Consider the following 7,500-nt stretch of genomic DNA (forward strand, 5'->3'; position numbering starts at 1 on the left):
CTCAAACACACCTGCACTCTACTGTTCACAAACTGCCCTCCTTCACAAACTTCTTACAGAGGTCCAAGCACACACCCTGTTTTGCACCAGCCTCGCAATCGCTTCACCTGCACTTACACACAGTCTCAGACTTCCCTTTCTTTAGGGCCCAGCACAAGCAGCAGACCAGCTCACCACCAGCAGCTTGGGGTGAGTGTGAAGTGCAGAAAAATTATTAATTTTCCTTCAGAAAGAGTGTATTTTAGTGTTATTGCTGTTTTTTTATTTATTTTAAGAAAGGAAAAAAGAGTAGAAGAAATAATAAATGAAAAGTAACATTAGAGAGGATTCTATGCATTTGTTCTAAGACGTGCACCACCTACTGTCTGCAAGAGGCAAAATGCCTACAGCACCTGGTATTCCCAGGCGGTCTCGCATCCAAGTACTAACCATGCCCGATGCTGCTTAGCTTCTGAGATCAGTCGAGATCAGGCGCATTCAGGGTGGTATGGCCGTAAGCAGAACACACTCCTGTTTCAGGTCTCTTGTGTTGAGACTGCCCGCCGGTCTGGAGCCTGCTGCTCTCAAACACACATGCACTCTTCTGTTCACAAACTACCCTCCTTCACAAACTTCTTACAGAGGTCCAGGCACACACCCTGTTTTGCACCAGCCTCACAATCGCTTCATCTGCACTTACACACAGTCTCAGACTGCCCTTTCTTTAGGGCCCAGCACAAGCAGCAACAGACCAGCTCACCACCAGCAGCTTGGGGTGAGTGTGAAGTGCAGAAAAATTATCAATTTTCCTTCAGAATGAGTGTATTTTAGTGTTATTGCTGTTTTTTTATTTATTTTAAGAAAGGAAAAAAGAGTAGAAGAAATAATAAATGAAAAGTAACATTAGAGAGGACTCTATGCATTTGTTCTAAGACGTGCACCACCTACTGTCTGCAAGAGGCAAAATGCCTACAGCCCCTGGTATTCCCAGGCAGTCTCCCATCCAAGTACTAACCAGGCCCGACGCTGTTCAGCTTCTGAGATCAGATGCATTCAGGGTAGTATGGCCGTAGGCAGAATACACTCCTGTTTCAGGCCTCTTGTGTTAAGACAACCCACCGGTCTGGAGCCTGCTGCTCTCAAACACACCTGCACTCTACTGTTCACAAACTGCCCTCCTTCACAAACTTCTTACAGAGGGCCAATCGCACACCCTGTTTTGCACCAGCCTCGCAATCGCTTCACCTTCACTTACACACAGTCTCAGACTGCCCTTTCTTTAGGGCACAGCACAAGCAGCAGACCAGCTCAGCACCAGCAGCTTGGGGAGAGTGTGAAGTGCAGAAAAATTCTAAATTTTCCTTCAGAAAGAGTGTATTTTAGTGTTATTGCTGTTTTTTTATTTATTTGAAGAAAGGAAAAAAGAGTAGAAGAAATAATAAATGAAAAGTAACATTAGAGAGGACTCTATGCATTTGTTCTAAGACGTGCACCACCTACTGTCTGCAAGAGGCAAAATGCCTACAGCACCTGGTATTCCCAGGCAGTCTCCCCTCCAAGTACTAACCAGGCCCAACGCTGCTTAGCTTCTGAGATCAGACGAAATCAGGCGCATTCAGGATGGTATGGCCGTAGGCAGAAGACACTCCTGTTTCAGGCCTCTTGTGTTGAGACAGCCCGCCGGTCTGGAGCCTGCTGCTCTCAAACACACCTGCACTCTACTGTTCACAAACTGCCCTCCTTCACAAACTTCTTACAGAGGGCCAATCGCACACCCTGTTTTGCACCAGCCTCGCAATCGCTTCACCTTCACTTACACACAGTCTCAGACTGCCCTTTCTTTAGGGCCCAGCACAAGCAGCAGACCAGCTCAGCACCAGCAGCTTGGGGTGAGTGTGAAGTGCGTAAAAATTCTCAATTTTCCTTCAGAAAGAGTGTATTTTAGTGTAATTGCTGTTTTTTTATTTATTTGAAGAAAGGAAAAAAGAGTAGGAGAAATAATAAATGAAAAGTAACATTAGAGAGGACTCTATGCAATTGTTCTAAGACGTGCACCACCTACTGTCTGCAAGAGGCAAAGTGCCTACAGCACCTGGTATTCCCAGGGAGTCTCCCATCCAAGTACTAACCAGGCCCGACTCTGCTTGGCTTCTGAGATCAGACGAGATCAGGCGCATTCAGGGTGGTATGGCCGTAGGCAGAATACACTTCTGTTTCAGGCCTCTTGTGTTGAGACATCCCGCCGGTCTGGAGCCTGCTGCTCTCAAACACACCTGCACTCTTCTGTTCACAAACTACCCTACCTTACAAACTTCTTACAGAGGTCCAAGCACACACCCTGTTTTGCACCAGCCTCACAATCGCTTCATCTGCACTTACACACAGTCTCAGACTGCCCTTTCTTTAGGGCCCAGCACAAGCAGCAACAGACCAGCTCACCACCAGCAGCTTGGGGTGAGTGTGAAGTGCAGAAAGATTCTCAATTTTCCTTCAGAAAGAGTGTATTTTAGTGTTATTGCTGTTTTTTTATTTATTTGAAGAAAGGAAAAAAGAGTAGAAGAAATAATAAATGAAAAGTAACATTAGAGAGGACTCTATGCAATTGTTCTAAGACGTGCACCACCTACTGTCTGCAAGAGGCAAAATGCCTACAGCACCTGGTATTCCCAGGCGGTCTCGCATCCAAGTACTAACCATGCCCGATGCTGCTTAGCTTCTGAGATCAGACGAGATCAGGCGCATTCAGGGTGGTATGGCCGTAAGCAGAACACACTCCTGTTTCAGGTCTCTTGTGTTGAGACTGCCCGCCGGTCTGGAGCCTGCTGCTCTCAAACACACGTGCACTCTTCTGTTCACAAACTACCCTCCTTCACAAACTTCTTACAGAGGTCCAGGCACACACCCTGTTTTGCACCAGCCTCACAATCGCTTCATCTGCACTTACACACAGTCTCAGACTGCCCTTTCTTTAGGGCCCAGCACAAGCAGCAACAGACCAGCTCACCACCAGCAGCTTGGGGTGAGTGTGAAGTGCAGAAAAATTATCAATTTTCCTTCAGAATGAGTGTATTTTAGTGTTATTGCTGTTTTTTTATTTATTTTAAGAAAGGAAAAAAGAGTAGAAGAAATAATAAATGAAAAGTAACATTAGAGAGGACTCTATGCCTTTGTTTTAAGACGTGCACCACCTACTGTCTGCAAGAGGCAAAATGCCTACAGCAACTGGTATTCCCAGGCAGTCTCCCATCCAAGTACTAACCAGGCCCGACTCTGCTTAGCTTTTGAGATCAGACGAGATCAGGCGCATTCAGGGTGGTATGGCCTTAGGCAGAATGAACCCCTGTTTCAGACCTCTTGTGTTGAGACAGCCCGCCGGTCTGGAGCCTGCTGCTCTCAAACACACCTGCACTCTACTGTTCACAAACTGCCCTCCTTCACAAACTTCTTACAGAGGGCCAATCGCACACCCTGTTTTGCACCAGCCTCACAATCGCTTCATCTGCACTTACACACAGTCTCAGACTGCCCTTTCTTTAGGGCCCAGCGCAAGCAGCAACAGACCAGCTCACCACCAGCAGCTTGGGGTGAGTGTGAAGTGCAGAAAAATTATCAATTTTCCTTCAGAAAGAGTGTATTTTAGTGTTATTGCTATTTTTTAATTTATTGTAAGAAAGGAAAAAAGAGTAGAAGAAATAATAATAAATGAAAATTAACATTAGAGAGTACTCTATGCATTTGTTCTAAGACGTGCACCACCTACTGTCTGCAAGGGGCAAAATGCCTACAGCACCTGGTATTCCCAGGTAGTCTCCCATCCAAGTACTAACCAGGCCCGAAGCTGCTTAGTTTCTGAGATCAGACGAGATAAGGCACATTCAGGGTGGTATGGCCGTAGGCAGATCACACTCCTGTTTCAGGTCTCTTGTGTTGAGACAGCCCACCGGTCTGGAGCCTGCTGCTCTCAAACACACCTGCACTCTTGTGTTCACAAACTGCCCTCCTTCACAAACGTCTTACAGAGGTCCAAGCACACACCCTGTTTTGCACCAGCCTCGCAATCGCTTCACCTGCACTTACACACAGTCTCAGACTTCCCTTTCTTTAGGGCACAGCACAAGCAGCAGACCAGCTCACCACCAGCAGCTTGGGGTGAGTGTGAAGTGCAGAAAAATTATTAATTTTCCTTCAGAAAGAGTGTATTTTAGTGTTATTGCTGTTTTTTTATTTATTTTAAGAAAGGAAAAAAGAGTAGAAGAAATAATAAATGAAAAGTAACATTAGAGAGTACTCTATGCATTTGTTCTAAGACGTGCACCACCTACTGTCTGCAAGAGGCAAAACGCCTACAGCACCTGGTATTCACAGGCAGTCTCCCATCCAAGTAATAACCAGGCCCGACGCTGCTTAGCTTTTGATATCAGACGAGATCAGGCACATTCAGGGTGGTATGGCCGCAGGCAGAATGCCCTCCTGTTTCAGGCCTCTTGTGTTGAGACAACCCACCGGTCTGGAGCCTGCTGCTCTCAAACACACCTGCACTCTACTGTTCACAAACTGCCCTCCTTCACAAACTTCTTACAGAGGGCCAAGCACACACCCTGTTTTGCACCAGCCTCGCAATCGCTTCATCTGCACTTACACACAGTCTCAGACTGCCCTTTCTTTAGGGCCCAGCACAAGCAGCAGACCAGCTCACCACCAGCAGCTTGGGGTGAGTGTGAAGTGCAGAAAGATTCTCAATTTTCCTTCAGAAAGAGTGTATTTTAGTGTTATTGCTGTTTTTTTATTTATTTTAAGAAAGGAAAAAAGAGTAGAAGAAATAATAAATGAAAAGTAACATAAGAGAGGATTCTATGCATTTGTTCTAAGACGTGCACCACCTACTGTCTGCAAGAGGCAAAATGCCTACAGCACCTGGTATTCCCAGGCGGTCTCGCATCCAAGTACTAACCATGCCCGATGCTGCTTAGCTTCTGAGATCAGTCGAGATCAGGCGCATTCAGGGTGGTATGGCCGTAAGCAGAACACACTCCTGTTTCAGGTCTCTTGTGTTGAGACTGCCCGCCGGTCTGGAGCCTGCTGCTCTCAAACACACATGCACTCTTCTGTTCACAAACTACCCTCCTTCACAAACTTCTTACAGAGGTCCAGGCACACACCCTGTTTTGCACCAGCCTCACAATCGCTTCATCTGCACTTACACACAGTCTCAGACTGCCCTTTCTTTAGGGCCCAGCACAAGCAGCAACAGACCAGCTCACCACCAGCAGCTTGGGGTGAGTGTGAAGTGCAGAAAAATTATCAATTTTCCTTCAGAATGAGTGTATTTTAGTGTTATTGCTGTTTTTTTATTTATTTTAAGAAAGGAAAAAAGAGTAGAAGAAATAATAAATGAAAAGTAACATTAGAGAGGACTCTATGCATTTGTTCTAAGACGTGCACCACCTACTGTCTGCAAGAGGCAAAATGCCTACAGCCCCTGGTATTCCCAGGCAGTCTCCCATCCAAGTACTAACCAGGCCCGACGCTGTTCAGCTTCTGAGATCAGATGCATTCAGGGTAGTATGGCCGTAGGCAGAATACACTCCTGTTTCAGGCCTCTTGTGTTAAGACAACCCACCGGTCTGGAGCCTGCTGCTCTCAAACACACCTGCACTCTACTGTTCACAAACTGCCCTCCTTCACAAACTTCTTACAGAGGGCCAAGCACACACCCTGTTTTGCACCAGCCTCGCAATCGCTTCACCTTCACTTACACACAGTCTCAGACTGCCCTTTCTTTAGGGCCCAGCACAAGCAGCAGACCAGCTCAGCACCAGCAGCTTGGGGTGAGTGTGAAGTGCAGAAAAATTCTCAATTTTCCTTCAGAAAGAGTGTATTTTAGTGTTATTGCTGTTTTTTTATTTATTTTAAGAAAGGAAAAAAGAGTAGAAGAAATAATAAATGAAAAGTAACATTAGAGAGGACTCTATGCATTTGTTCTAAGACGTGCACCACCTACTGTCTGCAAGAGGCAAAGTACCTACAGCACCTGGTATTCCCAGGGAGTCTCCCATCCATGTACTAACCAGGCCCGACTCTGCTTGGCTTCTGAGATCAGACGAGATCAGGCGCATTCAGGGTGGTATGACCGTAGGCAGAATACACTTCTGTTTCAGGCCTCTTGTGTTGAGACATCCCGCCGGTCTGGAGCCTGCTGCTCTCAAACACACCTGCACTCTTCGGTTCACAAACTACCCTACCTCACAAACTTCTTACAGAGGTCCAAGCACACACCCTGTTTTGCACCAGCCTCACAATCGCTTCATCTGCACTTACACACAGTCTCAGACTGCCCTTTCTTTAGGGCCCAGCACAAGCAGCAACAGACCAGCTCACCACCAGCAGCTTGGGGTGAGTGTGAAGTGCAGAAAGATTCTCAATTTTCCTTCAGAAAGAGTGTATTTTAGTGTTATTGCTGTTTTTTTATTTATTTGAAGAAAGGAAAAAAGAGTAGAAGAAATAATAAATGAAAAGTAACATTAGAGAGGACTCTATGCAATTGTTCTAAGACGTGCACCACCTACTGTCTGCAAGAGGCAAAATGCCTACAGCACCTGGTATTCCCAGGCGGTCTCGCATCCAAGTACTAACCATGCCCGATGCTGCTTAGCTTCTGAGATCAGACGAGATCAGGCGCATTCAGGGTGGTATGGCCGTAAGCAGAACACACTCCTGTTTCAGGTCTCTTGTGTTGAGACTGCCCGCCGGTCTGGAGCCTGCTGCTCTCAAACACACGTGCACTCTTCTGTTCACAAACTACCCTCCTTCACAAACTTCTTACAGAGGTCCAGGCACACACCCTGTTTTGCACCAGCCTCACAATCGCTTCATCTGCACTTACACACAGTCTCAGACTGCCCTTTCTTTAGGGCCCAGCACAAGCAGCAACAGACCAGCTCACCACCAGCAGCTTGGGGTGAGTGTGAAGTGCAGAAAAATTATCAATTTTCCTTCAGAATGAGTGTATTTTAGTGTTATTGCTGTTTTTTTATTTATTTTAAGAAAGGAAAAAAGAGTAGAAGAAATAATAAATGAAAAGTAACATTAGAGAGGACTCTATGCCTTTGTTTTAAGACGTGCACCACCTACTGTCTGCAAGAGGCAAAATGCCTACAGCTACTGGTATTCCCAGGCAGTCTCCCATCCAAGTACTAACCAGGCCCGACTCTGCTTAGCTTTTGAGATCAGACGAGATCAGGCGCATTCAGGGTGGTATGGCCTTAGGCAGAATGCACCCCTGTTTCAGACCTCTTGTGTTGAGACAGCCCGCCGGTCTGGAGCCTGCTGCTCTCAAACACCTGCACTCTACTGTTCACAAACTGCCCTCCTTCACAAACTTCTTACAGAGGGCCAATCGCACACCCTGTTTTGCACAAGCCTCACAATCGCTTCATCTGCACTTACACACAGTCTCAGACTGCCCTTTCTTTAGGGCCCAGCACAAGCAGCAACAGACCAGCTCACCACCAGCAGCTTGGG

General features: G+C 46.5%; 3 non-coding genes and 10 pseudogenes across 3 annotated transcripts; all 13 read right to left on the bottom strand.

Annotated features, from left to right (window-relative positions):
• Nucleotides 1-380: 380 nt before the first annotated feature.
• LOC138257216 (5S ribosomal RNA) lies at nucleotides 381-499 on the bottom strand (annotated as a pseudogene).
• A 446-nt stretch (nucleotides 500-945) lies between these two features.
• Nucleotides 946-1,054, bottom strand: LOC138252142 (5S ribosomal RNA; annotated as a pseudogene).
• Nucleotides 1,055-1,497: 443 nt separating this feature from the next.
• LOC138254482 (5S ribosomal RNA) lies at nucleotides 1,498-1,616 on the bottom strand. The gene has a single exon (XR_011197143.1). It is a non-coding gene; the product is annotated as a 5S ribosomal RNA (ribosomal RNA).
• A 443-nt stretch (nucleotides 1,617-2,059) lies between these two features.
• Nucleotides 2,060-2,178, bottom strand: LOC138252538 (5S ribosomal RNA). The gene has a single exon (XR_011195269.1). It is a non-coding gene; the product is annotated as a 5S ribosomal RNA (ribosomal RNA).
• Nucleotides 2,179-2,624: 446 nt separating this feature from the next.
• On the bottom strand, nucleotides 2,625-2,743 carry LOC138256235 (5S ribosomal RNA; annotated as a pseudogene).
• Nucleotides 2,744-3,189: 446 nt separating this feature from the next.
• LOC138256049 (5S ribosomal RNA) lies at nucleotides 3,190-3,308 on the bottom strand (annotated as a pseudogene).
• A 449-nt stretch (nucleotides 3,309-3,757) lies between these two features.
• On the bottom strand, nucleotides 3,758-3,876 carry LOC138255854 (5S ribosomal RNA; annotated as a pseudogene).
• Nucleotides 3,877-4,319: 443 nt separating this feature from the next.
• LOC138250594 (5S ribosomal RNA) lies at nucleotides 4,320-4,438 on the bottom strand (annotated as a pseudogene).
• A 443-nt stretch (nucleotides 4,439-4,881) lies between these two features.
• LOC138257217 (5S ribosomal RNA) lies at nucleotides 4,882-5,000 on the bottom strand (annotated as a pseudogene).
• Nucleotides 5,001-5,446: 446 nt separating this feature from the next.
• LOC138252143 (5S ribosomal RNA) lies at nucleotides 5,447-5,555 on the bottom strand (annotated as a pseudogene).
• Nucleotides 5,556-5,998: 443 nt separating this feature from the next.
• LOC138254695 (5S ribosomal RNA) lies at nucleotides 5,999-6,117 on the bottom strand. The gene has a single exon (XR_011197351.1). It is a non-coding gene; the product is annotated as a 5S ribosomal RNA (ribosomal RNA).
• Nucleotides 6,118-6,563: 446 nt separating this feature from the next.
• LOC138256236 (5S ribosomal RNA) lies at nucleotides 6,564-6,682 on the bottom strand (annotated as a pseudogene).
• Nucleotides 6,683-7,128: 446 nt separating this feature from the next.
• Nucleotides 7,129-7,247, bottom strand: LOC138256734 (5S ribosomal RNA; annotated as a pseudogene).
• Nucleotides 7,248-7,500: the final 253 nt, after the last annotated feature.

The sequence above is a fragment of the Pleurodeles waltl genome, chromosome 8 (genome assembly GCF_031143425.1).
Source record: "Pleurodeles waltl isolate 20211129_DDA chromosome 8, aPleWal1.hap1.20221129, whole genome shotgun sequence".
NCBI classification, from domain to species: Eukaryota; Metazoa; Chordata; class Amphibia; order Caudata; family Salamandridae; genus Pleurodeles; species Pleurodeles waltl.